General features: G+C 38.3%; 1 protein-coding gene and 1 non-coding gene across 2 annotated transcripts in view; one reads left to right on the forward strand and one right to left on the reverse strand.

The window, feature by feature from the left end:
- The window catches only part of DPP10 (dipeptidyl peptidase like 10), a 1,304,160-nt gene that overhangs the window by 996,631 nt on the left and 287,375 nt on the right, over nt 1–20,154 (reverse strand). The gene's annotated exons all lie outside the window — the stretch shown is intronic.
- On the forward strand, nt 10,474–10,577 carry LOC141568054 (U6 spliceosomal RNA). Its single transcript, XR_012491070.1, has one exon. It is a non-coding gene; the product is annotated as a U6 spliceosomal RNA (small nuclear RNA).

Genomic DNA, 20,154 nt, shown 5'->3' on the forward strand with positions numbered 1-20,154 from the left:
GATTTTCACTTAACTAGATTACAGCTGTGAAAAGCATATGGGGGTGCTTTGAGTGTTTTCGAATTTTTTAAAAATCTTATGGAACTTTATCATTCTATTCTTTATGTCATTATGCAACAAGCTAAATGCAGACAATGTACAGTGAATTAAGGTTCATGCTATTTTTTAGTGTGATTAATCAAGGTTTTGCTGTAAAATAATTCATTTTTCATGTATAGCGACAGCTCTAATTTAGCCTTATTTGTTATAGGGTTAGAGGGAAAATTTGAGCCCATACATTTATTTGAAATACAATTAGAATAATGGAAACATCTATATATTCTTATTAAAGACTGTAGAATAGACAATTAGGAGCTATCCCAGATTAATACTATTAAAATGCCATGAGTAATATAGGCCTAGCCATCTGATTTATCATTCATCATTACTATATAACTTACTCGGAAGCTATGTAATGAGAAGGGATGCTAAATTAACACAGCTATGAATTCTTAAGTAGAGGAGAAAAAATCCTCAGATTAGACTGTACTCAGAAAATAGCTTTGACTGTCTAATATGTGACTCACTGGAATGATAGCTTGAGGTTCCGCTCAGCATATGCTACGTCAATAGCACCTGCAGAAGTGTGGATAGCCAGTCATGGACGTTACAGTGTTATGGAGGGTTTGTTTGGCTAAAAGTGTACGGGATTGAACTGGCTGCACATATCAAACTGCTAACTGCTTTAACTTTTTTTTTTTTTTGTCAGGCAAAAGTTTTCGTAATCATTAGATACGTAATTCTGTGAAGTGACAAAAGTCTGGATCTAAAACTGACCAACAGAAATAATTTCTCTTGAAGTACCCATGCAGAGAACCAGGAGAACTATGGAGGCAGGCAGCACTGAGGGTTGTGTTTAACACGCACTGGGAGCAAACTTGCAAGGCTAGTTTATTAGGTAGCATTCTGTGAGAACCGAGGGACTCTGGAGGGTTCCCCACAGAACTGCATTTAAGGTATGTGGCTTGGATAGGGTATGGGGATTGTTAGCTATTGACCAACCGTGTTCCAACCAAAGTAGCTCCACTCGATCTATGCCAGTGGTTTTCAAACTTGAGCACACATCAGCAACACCTGAAAAAGCTTATTAAATCAGAATGCTGGGTTCCACCCCGAGATCTGCTGACTTACTAGATCTGGAGTGAATTGTCAGAATTTGCATGTCTAATAAGTTCCACAGTTGTTGGTCTGGGAACCACACTTAGAGAACCATCAAACTCTATTATATATGTTGGGCCACCTAATAAAAGTTTATTTGAAGAAAACATTCTAAAGCTAAAAGATCAAGTACTAAGTTGAAAATGTTGAAAGTATTCTTATAAGTAAAGTCTCACTGGTACGCCTATTTTTCCTTTTCATGTCTTTTTTCAGAGGTTTCTGGTACCTTTACACCTCTGGCTGCCAAAGACACCCCAGTGTGCAAACTAGTTTGCTGATTCTTTCCCTCTTTCCTTCCTTTCTTCCCTCCTTCCCTCCTCCATCTATTCAAGACTTAATATACTAAGATACCAGGCCAGGGGCTATGCATTGTAATATAACTAAGCCTCTGAGAAGTTTATCATCTAATACATAAAGAAGTCACATGATGACTAGTGTGAGGGGTACTTCAACAGAACTTTCTTCAAACTGTTTTGCCAAGAAATAATTATTTTTTTCCTAGGATGCTAAATAAATGTTTGACTTAAGAGATAATATTTGAACTGATGCTTAAAGAATGTGAAGAATTTTCCCAGTCAGAAAAACAAACAAACAAAAAAAAGTGATGTTTCAGGCAAGGAAAATGACCTCATGAGAATATGCTTAGAAATTTCTGAATGTCTGACAATTAGGGATGGAAGGAGCTAAGGAATGGAGAGCTTAAGGGAGACACCTGCTCTTGCCATATTGGGTTGACACTTTATGAAGACTGATGCCCTGTGAGGGCAGGGATAGTGATTTATAATCTTTGTTAAATGTATTCCCAATACCCAGTGTCATTCCCTGGCCCTGCACCATACAAGCTCAGATTTAGGTGTCTGTTGTGTAGCTTAGACCCCAGGGTTTTGACGAATCGCCCCATGTTACTCTAATATGCAGCCAGAGCTGAGTGTCACTGTGAAATCAGTTTTGATTATGAACTATTTTAGAAGCGCTCAGAATGGTCACAAATATGGAGAGCTGAACTGAGTTGGTTCTCTCACTTTCTTATCTAAGTGTCAATACTTTTGTCCTATTTAAATGTATGTGCGTTTCCCCTCCAACTTCAATTGCTGTCAAATGGCCTCGGATGGTGACCACGATTCCCCAGTCTACAAGGCCCTTCTCATGGATGAGTTCCTGCCTAATACTCCAGACCTCCAAGTCATGCTAGACACCTACCTTCCTTTGCCATTTTCTGAACCAACACCTTCATATTTTACATGTAATGTCTTTCTTATATCATAATTCCTCCTCCTACCATTTGTTTTTCTTTCTTTCTTGTGTCCTCACAGCTATGTTAAACTCCTACTGCATGGGAAATAAGAAATACTGACTTCAATTGATGCTAAAAGGAAAAAAAAAGGCATACAAAAGACGTAAAGAATACAGTTGGAAAATAAAAGAAATGATAATGAATGCACGTTTGTGACAACTCTCTATTTTGGCACGTATTTCTTTTACACCCTTGAACATCCTGAGTTCTTCCTGGCCTCAATGCTCTCCACCTCAAAGCTCCCTTTTTCTACAACTAGCCCCACCTCATCCTGAAGTTTTATTTCAGAGAGTGGGGAGGATCTACAGATTGTATTATAGTAGAGATTCCCTTCCCCCAACATACACACAGTTTTCCCCAATCAATAAATCCGGTGTGTTTTCTTCATTGAACTTAGTACATCCTTTTTTTTTTTTCCTTGTTTACTGTCTTTCTTCCATTAGATTGTAAGAACCAAGAGGTCAGAAATCAAATCTGTTTAATCACAAATAATTTAACTATTTCCTAGTCTAGTGCTACATACCCAAAGGAGAGGATTCAATAAATATTTGTGAAATAAATGAACAAAGGAGTAAATGATGAATGAAGAATGAATGAATGAATGAATGAATGAAAAAGAAGAGTCTGAATAAATAGATTTATTTCCCAGTTCTGCTAACTGAAATAAGATTTCTCCAATATATTTATTTAAACAACTTACCACCAGAACAATAAAAACATCCAGTTTGAGAGCTATTAATCATTAAAAAAAGATAAATCTGCCTTGAATGATCTAATCAAACTCAAACTGTCATATCTATGTTTTTATTAAACTGTTACTGCATCCCCAATCTTTTTCAAAATAACTTGTATAATTTACTAACATGAAATCTAGCCATTTATTTCAACAGTCACTTTGTTTGCCAGAGAATCTCAGTTTATATTTGAAAGCAAATTTTCATTTGTAATTTTATTTCATAATCTCATACAGATATTCTTCATGGGATACTCAGAGTCTGGTCAATTGTTGTTAATAGTTTCATAATCACTTCTGAGAAAACTCAATGAAGAAATGCGAGCTCCACACAAGGGAGCAGCTGCTTTGGTCTCCAGCAGACTTTCCTAACCCAGGCTGCAAACTACAATCACCCGGGGAGCTTTTAAAATAATACAGATGCCACCCTCTGCGATTTGAATATCACTGACTTGGGGTGGAGTCAAGGAATATCAGCTATTTTTAACACTCCCAGGTGATTTTAATGTGCAGCCAAGATTGAGAATCAATAATTTAAAGAAGAAGAAGAAAAAATAATAACTACAGTCAAGCACAGAATGGACTGTCGCTCTCTAGACTTCTAGAGTTGCCCCGACATTCAAGCCAATTGAGCCATTATACATAAAAGGCAGAGAAATTACTGCTACTTCTGCTCTTGGTGCTGGCAACCTGAATGGGCAATGGATATAAAAGATTCGAGCTGGGGGACCTGCTAAGTCTGGTGATTGGCTCAGGCGTGAACCTGGGTGTGAGCAGAACAAATGATCGCCTCACCCAAGGCCAGCCACCTGTTTCACTGGCCCCTTGAACCTCTGTGCTAAGTCTCTGCCTGCGTTGTTCTCCATCCCTAAGAAGGCCTGCCCCTCCCCTGCTGTTAGCAGGCTGTTTTGCTTCCAGGAGCCACCCAAAGCCAAGATGCCCCAACAGAACGACTGCAGGACAACTCTGGATCCCTTCCCCACCTTGTCATCTGAACTGTATATGTACATATAAAATATTGAACTGAGAAACTACTATGTGCTTAGTATTCCATTAGGCATTTTATGTATTATTTCCTTTCATCTTCACACTAATCTCTTTTTAGCCCCTCTATACATTCCCTTTACTGCATTTAACTTTTTTATATTTGTGCCCTTTTCTTTAAGATTATGAATTCTTCAAGGTCAAGTACAATAAAAAATATCTCATTGTATTAAATCACAAGGCTAAGGGATGAAGGAGGAAGTAAGAGAAGAAAAATCACTATCTAGAGAGTCCCTTCTAGATGTAAAGTGATACCTTATTTAATTCTTATAATAAGTTGACTTCTTTCCCCATTGTGTAGATGTAAAACTGAAGCTCAGAGAGGTTAGCTAGCTAGTCTGAGCTAGGACAGAATTTGGACTCAATTTAGTCACTAATTAAACTTACTGGAGGAAAACATTAGCCTGGTATTTGAGGTGAGAGTAGGTTGGCAAGCTTGAGCCTTAGGTTCTTTTGGAGGGGGGCTACTAATTAATCACCCACTTCTGTTTCCAGGGAAGGATATCCATGAGTTCCTCATTGCCAGTCTCTTTCTATTCCCTCATTTTCGCTTTCCTTGGGAGCGAGAAGTTATTTACTTAATTGGCGGGCCTGATAGAAGGAACTGAGCTTGCTTACCCCTGATTCTTTTTCTTCATGTTTTTATGGGAGCTAGCTGCCTACAGGGAGCGTGCATTTCGCTCTGCTTCGCCACACCATCATTTTCCCAGGGGCAGGTCCCCACAGGCGATGCTTGTGGGGTTCAGCACTGCTTGTGAATGGGTGTACGTGTCTAATTCTGGCTCAGACTTAAAAAAGCTATAGATGACTTGTACCTATGACATATTCTCCAATATCAACTTCATCAGCAAAAGCAAGATTTTAGTTTGATTTTCTGTATTTTCTTAATTGGTGGAAAATGTAAGCAAGTAAAACAGGTGTGTCTTTTAATTTGATCCCTTAAAACAGTGGTTTCTCCACGTTGTCTGGGACCAAAGCTTTAGTAACATCTGGGGCTTTTTAGAAATGCAAACCCTCAGTCCCCACCACAGACCAAAATCTGCACTTTAACAGCTTTCCAGAGAATTGTGATGCCTGCAATAGTATAAGAAACATTGCTATGGACAGGACATTGAGTCCCGTCTCTTTAGGCTGTGTGATGGTAGGTAACAAAATGTTGTTCTTTACTATGAAGCTCCAGCAGCTTGAATCTGAGATCAGGTACGAGTGGGTACAGGATGCTGAGCAGACACACGGTGCAGACTGAGATGACAATAGATAGACACAACGCATTTATCATTTTTTTCTTCCAATCTCTAATCAGAGTGCTTGCGTGATTATATTTTGCTTTGTTTCATTTTATTTTTCTTTTCTATAACATTTCAGTATTTAAAAGTTGGGGAGGCTTTTTCTTTCTGTTGCCGAAAAAAGAGTTCTTGGTAAACATCACAGGATAGAATTCAAGGACGTATCGAATAAGTTACATGAATAAAGCCAAGCAATCAGTGGATTATTAAAACAAAGGAAATAGCATCTTGGATTTCTCCAGATAGATACCTAGGAGTGGAATTGCTGGGTCATAAGGTAATTCCATTTCCAGTTTTTTGAGATACCTCCATATTGATTTCCATAGTGGCTGCACCAATCTGCAATCCCACCAGCAGTGCGTAAAGGATCCCTTTTCTCCACAACCTCGCTAGCACTTGTTGTTTGTTGATTTATTGATGATGGCCATTCTGACTGGGGTGAGGTGGTATCTCATTGTGGTTTTATGTGCATTTCTCTAATGATTAGTGAGGTTGAACATCTTTTCACATGTCTGTTGGCCATGTGTATGTTCTCTTTAGAAAAATGTTTCTTCATGTCCTCTGCCCATTTCTTAATTGAGTTTATTTTTAGGTGTTGAGTTAAATGAGTTTTTGTTTTTTTTAATAAATTTTGGATATTAACCCTATGATCTCACTTATATGTGGAATCTAAAGAATAGAATAAATGAACAAACTAATCTGAAACAGTTTCAGAGATGTAGAGAAAAAACTGAGGGTTGTTAGATGGGAGGGGGTGGGGATGAGGGAGAAGGGGAAGGGATTAGAAAGCACAAATTGGTAACCACAAGATTGCCATGGGGATATGAAAGACAGTTTGGGGAATATAATCAATAATGTTGTAAAGATTTTGTAGGGTGTCAGATGGGCACATGTCTTATTAGGGAGACCACTTCATGGACAGTGTAGATGCCTGACCACTGCACTGTACACCTGAAGCTGAATAATATTGAATATCAACTATAATCTTATATACATATATGTGTGTATATATATATGTGTGTGTGTATATACACACACACACACACACATATATATATATATATATATATATAGTCACAGGATGTGCAGTACAGCATAGGGAATAGAGTCAGTGGAGTTATAACAACTATATACGATGTCAGAGGGGTAGTAGATTAGGGGGTATCAGTTTCTGAGGGGTGTAAATATCTATTACATTGTTTTGAACACCTGAAACTGATAACAAACGAAAGAAAAGACAGGAAATAGTATACACTCTAAAGATGGTGTGAGAGTGGGCAGGCCCAGAAGATGAGCAACTGCCCTGAAGAGCAAAGAGGTTTAGGATTTTATCATCTTTAAAATGATGGCATAAAATATTCAAGATTTAGGGTGACGTTGTAGGTGTTCCCAAGAGGGTCCTTGCCGTCCTCACTGACCTGACAGGAGGAGGGATTTTTGTCCTTATTTGGCCCTTGTCGGAACTGTCATGGAAATGCAGGGGGTGGAGATTTTTCTTGACTGCCATGCTACTAATATTAGAATCTAAGATAATTAGCTAAAGTTCACCTGAGGGGCAAAATGGTGTCCTGGATCTGTTCTTGGCTGCCCGAATCCAGTTCTGGGCAGTCTGGTAGCTGCACCTTTTCCTCAGGATGACCTCATCTCCTCCTTCTTTGTCTCCCCTCACCTCCTCCTTCCCTTCCTCCCCGCTTCTCTCCATGTCAGCCCTATTCTCTCTGACTACAGTAACATTTCTATTTTACAGATAGCTGAAGAGTAAGAAGATTTTTATCTTTCCATTGTCATCCTTGAATAACCTGCCAAAAGAGGAGGAAGGATTGGCACCTGTTCAGCGGAAGAGGCAGCAACCTGTCCTTCTGAGTAGTTCCAGATGAATTCAGTTGGGAGCAGATAATCTAAGGCAGTGGACCCCAACCATTAGCATCATATGGGAAATTACTAGAAATGTACAGTTTTGGCCTTACCCCAGATGGCTGAATCATAAGCTCCAGAGGTAGGATCCAGCAATCCATTTCAACAAGACCCCCAGGTAGTTTTAATGTACTAATGTTGGAGAACCACTGTTGGGGCCTTGCTACTCATAGAATGATCTAGCACACTAGCAGAAGCATCACCTAGAAGCTTGTCAGAAATTCAGATCTCAGGCCCATCCCAGACCCACTGACCTAGTCACAATCTGCATTTAACAAAAGCCCAGGTGATTGGTAAGCACACTCAAGTTTTAGAAGCACTGAAGTGCTTATAGAGTGAAGGATGCAGAAGTTGAGTCATGGAACAGAAAAGTGAACAGGATTTCCAGGTGGTTTTCAGCCTAAACTACAAACATGTAAAGTACAATCTAGGGAGTGAGGCTAGAGTAAGGACATGGATTAACATCTGGAGAGAGAGAGCTCGGTGGAAACCTCCTTGGAACCTGAGGCACTTATTTCAATGTGTTGTTCTCATTACCTCATGCTAGCTTCTTGGTGAATCCTGATCTGTCAGGTACTTGCTTGGGCCTAGACCACTGGGGACTTATTATATCTCATTTACTACGTGAATCTTCACTAGCCACCATTTCAGATCTGCATTAAATTTCCAACCAAGCTTCTTTGGGAATTCTTCTCCCAGCAAGGCAGGCCTCCCTAGATGTCCACAGAAGGTGATTTCTCAGCCCAAACAGGTAGCAACCTGGGATCAATAAGAACCAAATCAACTCTGAGCATTTAAACATGTGGCTAGAGTGTGAATAAGCAGTTGGAGAAATTGCAAAAAGGTCAGGTAGCAAGTACTACTAGCTCTGTAACTAGCAAAAGCTCTTGTACGTATATTTGGCATTTCACAGAACCTGCAGGCTGTATTTGATTACTTATTAAAATTATGGTTGGCCGGTGGGGAGAATCATGATAATTGGTATAGGTCATAGATAATCAAAAGTGTCTCTCCCAGTGGGATGAAACCTATTAAAATAGTTACTTAAAACTCTTTGCTATTTCCACATTCTGTTCACATGCAAAATGGCTTGTCCCAATCTAGTCACCAAGGCAGAAAGCAAACATCGCCCATTGTTCTTTGTTTGGTGCTAATTAATATTTTCAAGAGGATTGCCTGAGAGGCAGCTCTGTATACCCTAAAGCAATCTTGCCATTCAACTTCCAGATCATAGCTTTACCTCATTAAAATTAGCTTTTAAAATTCAGAATGTTTAGATTACTTCAACTGCTGATTCCAAAACTTGTAATCAATCACACAAATAAAATCCTCACCCTTACCCCACCAGTGTTGAGGGGATGACGTGCTTTTGTAAGAAGGAAAAATCTCTTGTTTTTATCCTTAGCCTTGCGCTTTGGAAGAATAATGCAACTCCAGTTCCCGAAAGCCAGCCAGCCAACATGGATTAATTTGGTAGAATAGGTGAACTATCATCTACCCCAGTGTTTGAAACCTGGTGGGACATTGGAACCACTTGGAAAGATGTTAAAAATAGTGATGCCTGCTGTGCTCCTCCAAAACACTGATTGATCTAGTCTGAGGTGGGGCTCATTCATCATTTTCTTTCTCTGAAGCAGCTTCCAAAATTCTGGTATCATGCACAGATTATTTTCCTCTTTTCCATTCAGCCTCCCACACATTTTGCCTTCATCATATCCTTATCTTGGACTAGCTGATCTTTCCAAGGGGTCCCCTTACTTTCATTACAAAATTTCCTACATACTCTGTCCATTCAATTTCTTTTATGTACATTAACAAAAGTAAAAACAAACAAACAAAAACACACACACAAAAAAAAACCACGTATTTGATTCAAAACACAGAAAAGCTTAAAGGAAAAATAATAAATAACTTGATCACCCAAGGATACTTACTGAGAACATTTCATGTAAGTGTGTCCCTTTACATGAGAATGCATATGTTGTCTTTACCAAAATTTGTCATACTAAATATATACTCCTTCGTATCTTACATTTTTCCCCTCACCCAACATATGTAGAGCATCCACGACAAATACTAATTATTTTACCACAAGCATTTAGGATGACTGAGGGTGTGCCATCATTGTATACACCATAATGTTAGTATATTAACCCTTGTTCTTTCGTGTTTATGTATTTTTAATCATTTGCTCTTAAAAACAGTGCTGGGATAAATCTCCTTGTTTTAATATATCAATATAAATCCCATAATTCTTAACACTAGTCATGGGTTGTGGTCATGAGAACAAAAGACACTGGTAAAACAAACAAAGCAAACCGTTCTGACTGTAAACGGGATCTTCAGAAAAGATCCCATTTTTTTTGGTAGTTTGAATACCAGGTTCTTCTGCCCAGATTGAAAAACTCCCATTGTCCTAACTGAAGAGAATTTGAAATGCCCGCAGTGTCTGTTTCTCACAGGATCTAAGTGAAAAGTATTCCATAGTACTTTCTGTCCCTTAGCAGCGGTGCCTCCCAAACTATCACTGTGAAGGGCCAGAGTTTCATTTGTTTCATTTTGTTTCACTTCCAATTTTTCATGGATATATACTTTTGTAAAATAGTATAAACATCAATGTTGAGAAAAATGAAATAAAATAATGTAAAATACAAAGCCCTTTTTTTTAAAAAAAAAATTACTAGAGTCAAGAGTCACAAAATTTCCTTGACAAATTACCTTCAATATTTTAAGAGTTTGTTCTCAATCTCTATACTCAGTCTCCTAGCAGGCCAGGAACTAAGAGTTTACAATTAAGCACTGATGGACCATAATTTGACTGGCACCGATGTGGAGTAAATTCCTGAGGAGATGCATTGGCTAAGTGAGATAATGCAGTGGTTGAGGGGGGAAAAGTTTCCTAGAAAAACGTATAACAGAAGTGCAAAGTCAAAGTAAGTAGTTTTGATAACAGTGAAATAACCCAGTGAGACTGTAGTAGTCAAGACCAATATTAAAACCACACAGGGCTGGAAAACAAAGCCTATGATCTACAATTTGAATGATCCGGAGAAGAGAGCACACACTGCATGAGGATGACATGCAAACTCATGAAGTGTCATATATTTTTGCTCCAAAAATGTTCTATTTCTTGACCTAGCACTGGTTTTACAGGTTTTCTCCTGAAAACCATTTATTAAAATGTACTCATAAGCTTTATGCAATTCTGTATATTTTATAATGAGACAATGCCACCATTACACCTACATGCTAAGGCTTGCTAAAACTGTAAGGGACAGATGCTTATATCAACAGTACAGAATGCAGCTAAGAGATGGAAAATGTACGTTGTAGGTAACTTTAGTAACTCGTATTCAAAAAGTACAGTATTTTTGTCTAAAATTCCTTTCTATAGTACTTAAATAAAGGATTTCATACTTATCTCCCTTACGAAGAATAAACAATTGATAAAAACAAAGACAGACCAAAGACTCATTTTTACTAGTGAAGGGCATAGTTTATTATTCTTAAAGGGAAGTTGTCAGGTAAGATGCATCCTAAAGCAATAATACTGTGTGTGTGAGACTAACATCTAAATGCTGGATGTGGGAATGGGAATGCGCTTTCTTACTTACCACCATCCTCCTCTTACTTATATTTCAGTTGCTTAATGAGAGAAAGAGGAAACACTCCTTCATGCCAAGATGGCATCACAAATTATTCAGAACTAACTATATGATATTTACAGTGTATTTTCACTAAGAATATATACACGTGTATGCATATAAACACATATGTAGCATATATGGAGATTAGCCTAGGAAGTCTCTCTTCTGTTTCAACTTGAGTTTCAGGAACAAAGTTTCATTGGTGAATTAAGCTTTGTTTTTCTGAGTTTTATTCATTTTATGCTTAAATGGTGAAGGGGCATGAGGCAGCTAGAGAGAGATAATAGCACCTTGTTCTTTTTGATATTCCCATTTCCATTTTCATTTTGTCATCGCAAAACTCCTAGAGCCGTTTGCTTTGATTCCTTATTCAGAGTTCTAAACAATGTCTGTGCCACCTCCTTTAGGTCTATTCATCAAATACAAAGGAGGATAGCAGCTTTGGACACTTTCTCTAGCATGATGCTCAGGCCACCCTCCACAGCTCTATGGAAGCCTTTGTCCTCTTCTCTGCAACCGGCCCAGGTTCCGGAGACGTCAAGTCCAGTTCTGCAGGCTTCTCTCTCCTGAGGAGAGATTGTTCAGGACTATATTCTATAGCTATGGGTAGATCACCTATCCATTTGGGCTTTAGTTCAATCACTTTGGACTGCTTTTTAAATTCTCCTTTTGAATTGTTAAAAAATATATCGATTTTTTTCTGCCCTATGAGTAGTGGAAGGAAACAAAGGAAGATGGATAATGGGTTCTTCGCAAATGAATGAGTGAATTAAATGCACTTGGCTCAGCAGAAATAGAACCCAGTGTATGAAGCCAAAGAGGACTCTGCTCTTTGAACCCCTGGGACATCTATTGAGCTCTGTGTCATCATGGTTATTTCTATTGGTGTTTCACACGACATTTGGGTAAAGGATCAGAACAAGAGAGATAGGATGAGAGAGAAGGAAAAAGAAAAGAAATGAATACTTGAAAGAGAGACAATTTTCCAATTCTCTTTGGTCAATTTCCTGCTGGTAGGAAACAAGGGACAGAAATAAAGCAAAGGAAAGATAAAATGAGAGTGCAATGAGAGATGGCATAAAAGCAGTCAAAGCACTGACAAGACGCATTGTCAGAGGCCCCCTTCTCTCCTGCGAGTCACCAGTAAGAAGTCTACTGTGCTTCCAAATAAAGGATTGCAAATCAATTGCTTTGAAAGACCAGTGGGTAATATAAATAAGTGAAGCTGGTTCAGCATGAGACAAGAATGAATGACAGAAATCATGTGAACAGAAGAGTATATTTCCCACATAAAAGGGTGGCTACCACACAGCTCCAGGGGGCGCCTGAATTGCTAGGTTAGCATGCCCAGTGTTGCCAGATCTTCAGATATTTCAAGAGAAACCTCATGTGTTAGATAAAACCCAGACATTTTCTAAAATGTCCTGATTTTCAAAGCATTTTTTAGTTTCTATGGACACTTGTCTTTGTCTCTAATGCTAAAGAAAAACGGAAAGAAGGGGAACAAATGAAAATTAATTCTTATCCCATATAGTCAATATTGCCCTATATTGTTTTCGTATATGAACATTTGCTTATAGAGATTGGAAAATTCCTAAAGGGCAGTCACCATGCCATGTATTTCCTTATGCTCTATATGGACTCACCCACACGGACGAAAGTTCAGGTTTGATTAAAAAATTCTGCGACTGAATTAAAATAGTCTGGTATTGCATTCCTTTTATTTTCCTCTCCATAGTGGAACAAAGCAAAACCTATTATTGTATATGTTTACATGATAGCCTTTTGTCAATAAAGTAGAAAATACTGGTATGAGGCAGATATATCTTCCCTCCATGTTTTTCTTCTAAAAATGCTAGTTCCCAAGCCTCTAATTACAGTCTGAAATTTCAGAAGCTGTTTCCAATACACTCCCAAAGGAATGGCAAGGTGGTTAAATGAGCTAACTCAATTTCTGAAATTTACCTCAATATCAGGATATTCCTGATCAGGGGTCAACAAATGTATTCTGTAAAGGTCCAGAGAGACAACATTTTAGGTTTTGTGGCCATATATTGCACAACCACTCAACTTTGCCCTTGGAGCACAAAAAGCATCCATAGACAAAATATAGACTAGTCTAAAACATAGACTAATGAGAATGACTGTATTCCAATATAACTTTTCAAAAGCAGGCAGCAGACAGGATTCGGCCAGGTGGCCATAGTTTGTCTATCCCTCCTCTACATGAAAAATCTTTCTTGTGGGGAGGGGGCTGGTAGATGAGGGTAAACGGGGTGAATATATGGCAGTGGAAGGAAAACTGACTCTGGGTGGTGAGCACACAATGTGATATATAGATAATGTATTATAGAAATATACACTTAAAACCTATATAATTTTACTAACCATTGTCACCCCAATAAACTTTAATTTAAAAAAAAATCTGTCTTTAACCTACATTCTCTAGATGATTGCTTCATTTCAAATTTATTTCCTGTGTAGAGGGCTCTGTTTAATATTTTCTCCTACTTCCTTGTCAGAATTATTTCCTACTTGATCATTATGTGTCCTTCTTAGTCCAGCCCATTCCCACTTCTCATACATGCAAATCATTACTCCTTCCAATGCCAAATTCAACTATGATTCATTCTTCACTGTGTCTCTCATTTCATTGTTGAAAATAGCTTCCAAATTGTTCTCTTTCTGTAACCTCCCACACCTTCAATGTAGTCCAGTTAGATATATTAATAATTAATTTTTAACCAGTTAAACTATAATGTTGTCACTCTTTGTTCAGACGTCTTCTATGGCTCCCTGTTGCCCAGAAAAATAAGGTTCAGACTTCTCAGCAAGGACACGATTGCCAGCAGACCTTTCCAGCTGCAAGCATATCTAGTTATTGATTTCCGTGTATCCTATTACCAGCCAACCCTGAATCTTTAAATTCTTCTCTTCTTTAGTTGCGCCAATGGATCCCGGACTCTGCTTGGTTAAATTTGTTTGCTTCACGACTGGTTCAAATTCCCCCATCTCCAGGAAGCATTCCAGGTTCCCTTCAGCCAGAGAGATCCTTTCCTGCATCTGTAGTCTAGAACTTTGTGCCTTCCTTAGAATAATTATTATCTTTAGTCTGAAACTACCAGAGGACAAGATCAAAACTTCATCACCATCACAGCCAAGACCTAGACCAGCAATCCTACTCATAGAGACACCATCATCAAAAGTTAATATTTATCCAGCACCTTCTATGTGGCACTATAATATGTCATGTTTTATACATTTTGAAAGTATTAAATAATTTAATCCTTACAACCACATTTTTTACAGATGAGCAAAGTGAGGTGATCATATGTTTTTATAGATGGGGAAGCAGGCACAGAGAGATTACACACCTACTTGGTTGCAGAGCTGACATCCAAACCCAGCAGTGAGGCTTGGGAACTGGAGCTCTTATTTTCTACACTGGACTGCCTTTCAATACACTTTTCCAGAATTTGCATTTTACAGAATTTGGAATATATCTTGTTATTTTCACTTATAGGGGTTTTAATAATTGTACTTATGCCTTCATGACATCTCCTTGATCAGAATTATGATGTATCTGATATTGAGTACACTTGTTTAGAAACAAATCCCCTAGGAATAGAATTATTTTTGAAAACTGAAAATCATTCTGCAGTGTTCCACTTGACTATTACTGAAATAATTATGTCTTCTCAAGATTTAAGAATCCTATCTTATTTGCTTTTACTCATATTTTTAACTTTACAAGTTAAATTATGTTTTTCTTTTGCTTTTTTTTGCTTTTAATGCAATCTTCAGGTTTGGATATGAAAAAAACATTAAAGCAACTTTTCTATTGTTCTCTCCTACTTATCCATAAACTTACAACATGCCATTGTCCTCTTCCTGGAGAAGGGTGGGAAATCACTAGTAAGTATTCTAGAAGCCCTCTGTAAACATGGGTTGGATTTTGCCATGTTTCTAAACACAAATCTGCTGAGTTTTTCTTTTCTTTCTTTCTTTTTTTTTTTTTTTTTTTGGTGGGGGGTGGGTGCAATATTGACTCACCTGCATTTGATGTATCATGCTTTGGCACAAGGCCTCAAGAACATGTTCCAAAACAAAAAAATCTACGTGGAGAGTCAGCATGCTTGTCTAGATTTGAACTGGGTAAGTTGGGTTCCAGATAGTCCATCTGTGGCCAAAATAATCTTTTAGTTTGGTTGTGGCGAGAACTCCTTTCATTCCTTTCCCTTTGGCTTTAGGTTGCTTATACCTTAGAGTCTCTCTTAATACTTCAGCATGTACAGAGAGGGATCTAGAATTCATTACTTGTAGAAGAGGATGCTGATGAGGATTATAGCAGTTTCCTAAGGCTGCTGTAACACAGGAGCACAGACTGGGTGACCTAAAATAACAGAAATGTATTCTCTCACACTTCTGGCTAGACATCGGAAATTAAGGTGTGAATAGGGCTATGTTCTCTCAGAAGCCTCTAGGGGAGGATCATTCTTTGCCTCTTTCACTTTGTGGTGGCCACAGGTATCCCCTGGCTTGTGGAAGTATAACTTCCATCTCTGCCTCCGTCTTTACACGGCCATCTTTTCCCTGGGTGGCTCTGTCTTCACATAGCGTTGTGCTCTTTTCATAAGAACACCAGTCATATTTGTTTAGAGCACACCCTAATGGCCTCATCTGAACTTGATTACATCTGCAAAGTCTCCCTTTAATGTTTCATTCACAAGTACCAGGAATTGCAACTTCAACATATCTTTTAGGGGTGGAGACATAATTCAACACCAGACAAAGGGTTTAACTCCTCTCATTGCTTTCTTCCTGCCCTCCTAGGCCAAGGCGAGGAAGAGACACAGGATTGACTACGCTCCAGTAAATTTAAGCAAGAGTCCCTAGTCCTCACTAATCCTTTCCCCTTGACATTCTCTTTTAGAGACTTCAACACCAATCCAGCTCTCCCCCTATATTTCTTTTCTGGCCTTTGCTACTGCCCAAAAATCACCTTGAACTGCAAAAATGATTATGGAAAGGGGTCCAGGTTATCCTTCTGATAACCAGATGCTCCTCTATTATGTCAGCATCATTTAAAACATGTTTCGCTTGCCTGGGAAATAGTTTTGGTAAGTAGACAATCAAGGAAAACTGGATTCTTACCCACATCCTTTATTTATAAAACCAATAATTCTTGCTTATTTGAGTTTTGGATTTTTTATAACATGAAAATGAAGATAAAATTACCCTATAGAATTATTGTTATGATAAAAATGCCACAATATATATAAAGTGCCTGATATCCAGGTGGCCATTAGCAAATTAACTTTTTAACTTGGAATTCTGAGTGTGTGTTTTTTTTGAAACTCTGAACAATTTTCCAAATAAGAATTATGCAAGATGACCAGATTCCACCTTATCATGAAGTCTATAGTGCAGGTTATCGTATATGCCACAGAAACCAGCTCTTGAAGGAAATAGCATGTTTAAATAACTGACCTGGAACCAAACCTGATCATTCCTTTGATAAAGGTTTTAATTAATTTATAACAAGCCCACTGCCACTCTGTCACTGCCTCCAACATCATGCCTACAAAATGTGCTATGTTTTCCTTAGATTTGTTACTTAGGTTATTTAGTTACAGGCAATGTAAATGTGGCCTATCTTAGAAAGAAAACATAAATTCATTGGAAAGAAGGGAGTAGCCTACAGAATCAGAGGAATTATTGAAAAACCTGATCAAAGAAAGGTTGGAACATCTCTGTGAATATCTAGACAGCAAAAACCGATGTGCATCCAAGTCCTCATGATGAATGAATAACCTGGTGCCATTTTCACTCAAAATACAGTTTGAGAAGAGATAGTCTGATTGAGCTAGTTAGAGTCACACCACCTACCCCTTATCCCAGGAATGGAGAGCCCTTAGTTTGACAGCCTCATGTTTCATTTTCTTCTTCTTTTTTTTAAACTGGGTTAAAAAAAAGCCAGGGCGTAGTTCACAGTGGACACTCTCAATAGGATTGCATGCATTGTGAAGTTCCCCAAAGGACAATCTAAACATTGTCACTAGAAGAACGTAAATGAATGCTTAACAGGTAAAACTGAGAGATGTTGACTGTGTTGTCATTTTAAGAACAGAGATTTACCTTGACTTTCAATTGTCATTCATACAATTAATCAAATGTTATCAACTGAATGAATGACAGCTTGCCTTGTTCCTAAAAGGACTTACGAATAGGTGGAAAAGTAGTGGAATGGATGTTAGAAAAGAAAGACTCCTGCACCTGAATCTCTCATAGTATTTCTCATATGGAAATTCCTTTATTCTGATTAATGGACATTTTCGTAACATGTAGAAAACGTTTTGTAGCACAGCAACCATTTATCAGTTGTCAACAAAGGATTCAGTTACTTTGATGTGTTAATCCTGCTGGCAAATTGAGATCAAACTAGGAAACAGGGAAACTAAACTGGAGATAAATTGGAGGGGAGCCTGTATTTCTAAGGATGGGTACTGTGAGAGATCCTTGTTTAATGTTAGGATAAGTGAGAGCAGTGGAGACGGGTATCTGGGCTTCCAAAAGACACGCTGAGCATCTCACGCATATGGAAGAACAGACTCATAAGAGGAGAGAGAAAAAAATACCAGTAGTGTAGAGATTGCAGGACAGTTAGCATGAACACTAATGAGTCTGTGGCCCCCTATCATGGGTCATGGATGTGTGCTTCATGGGCTGAAGAGCCACTGAAAGGGCCAGGGTCAGTGAGCAGTTACCTGTCCTCCTTTTCCATCTTAGACCAGCTTCAATATTCTACCCCACATTTCTACCCTTTTAATTTCATAGAAAAGTAGACTGAGGTTCAAAAACATTAACTCACCTGGAAGTTCATCCAGCAGGGCAGTAGTGGAAGAGGGATTCCAGCACAGATCGTCCCCTTTTAACCCAATGACATCTGGCCGCTCTGTTTCCCAGGCTTAATTTTTTCCACCCGGGGTGGAATAAACAGTTTATACCTTATTAAGACAATTAAGCAATCAGCTGAGAAGCTACATGTTTTGAGGGTGTACCATAGCAGTGAGAGGGGGAGATTCCTACCCTTTCTGAAATCATCCAGGCAGACAGCTTGCTCAAGCATTAGCTAAGATTGTGGTTTTCATTCTTACTATGTGCCAACCACTGTGTAGGGTGCTTTTACATATTTCATTTTACTCTATTCTAGAAAAGCTTTGCCACATGGGTAAAACAATCTGCATCATATAGCTGAGGAAACAGGATTAATTGTCATGTACAAGGTCACAGAGCAAGTCCTTGACAGAGCAGACCACACGTCACTTGATTCAGTCCCAAAAGTCTTGGATGTCCTGTGCTACCCTTTGGGGCTTTGGTAATTGCAAATCACCATGTGACTTTCTTAGATGCCAGCCTTCTGAAATAAGAACACACAGATCTCCGGATTTCCTGAGATGGGAATAAGAATGCCTTCTATTGATTCCATCTCTCCAGTTTTTCTCCTTGAAGTCTTACAGACTTCCCATTCCATCAAGCTTTCTTTAAAAATAGGGTTTAGGAAAGGCTGGAGGGATGTTTATCTGTCAGGCAGATTTCTCTCCACTGCAGAAATGTTAGCCTTTTCACAGACCACTGCATCCTTCCTTAAAAACTTGTAGTAAACCAAAAGATGTCTTCTGGGATCAGACTGATGGAGGAGACAACTGTATGCATTTTTTCAATCAGACACAAGTTCAGGTCACTGTCAAGACCCTCCACATAGCTCAAGAGAGGACTGAGTCTGACTGCATTTTTCCTGCTGCATGGAGACTCGTCTGATTAAATTCAATGGGCTGAATTAGATAAACAGCTAACAACTAACATCTAACACCTGTCCTTATCACCACTATGAACAGGAGATAATACTATTTCATTTTATTTTTTTCAGTTTGCAATAATTCCTAAAGACCACAACTATTTCTTCTCTACCATTTCTTATTTATTTCACATTTATTACTTTTGTTAATCAATGTAGATTGCAACAATTATGGAAGGTACAAGCATACAGGCTTCCATGTTCTTTGCAATACTTAACACAGTTACTGTGTAATTAGGAAGAGCTCAGCAAACACTTATTGATTGAAAGATTGACTTACTAGATAGTTATCCAGCCTAAGGTTATCATTAAATATAATCCTGAAAATTCTTGGAGTCTTTCCAGATCTGACTATTTCTATATCATGACAAAAATCTGGGTTATCAGAAAGAGACAAACTGCACTAAAAGGTTTAGGCTTTTTTTTTCTTCCTCACTTTGCACCATGCAACACATAGCCAAAAGCAAGAGGAATGCTGTATCATATTTGAAAATCGTTTTTGTCCCCACATCTGTTCAAGTAAAATGAAAGGGAAAGAGATCTTGACTCAAATTACCAGCATTGGCTCTTCTCAGAAATTTTATTATCCAAATAATTAACTATTTTATATACTTTGTCTTTTATGAAACTGAGTATCCAATTTTATTTTTCTAAATAGTATCCAATTATTTTGCATCATTAAAATACATTCAACTGACTATTCAACTTTTGCCTGGAGGTTTTGCCCTGTACAGATGTTCATTCATTCATTCGTTCATTCATTCATTCATTCATATTTTTCAAAAAGCAACAATAAGCTAGGAATTATGCTAGGGATATAGGATAAATATGACAGTTTTTGCAGCTGAGAAATTCACAGTTTGGCCAAACACATATATACATTTATTATAATTTTATGAAATTGGAAGGAGGCATGAGCATGTTTGTAGTTTAGGAGGAGGAAACCAGTGGAGAAAGGGGTGTGATACTGCCTAGAGAGGTGATAGTTGAAAATACAAAATCCCAGAGAAAAATGATGAAATCCTGAGAATAGTTGAAGAAGACTTGGAAATGACCGGAGATACTTCTTTCCACACTGGTAGGGAAGAAGTGTATACACGTAGGTCCAGAGAGGTTTTAGGAGGTGGCTATATATATGTAGGAGCGAACCTTGAGAAAATTCTCCTTTAAAATCCTAAACG

The sequence above is a fragment of the Rhinolophus sinicus genome, linkage group LG01, assembly GCF_036562045.2.
Source record: "Rhinolophus sinicus isolate RSC01 linkage group LG01, ASM3656204v1, whole genome shotgun sequence".
NCBI classification, from domain to species: domain Eukaryota; kingdom Metazoa; phylum Chordata; class Mammalia; order Chiroptera; family Rhinolophidae; genus Rhinolophus; species Rhinolophus sinicus.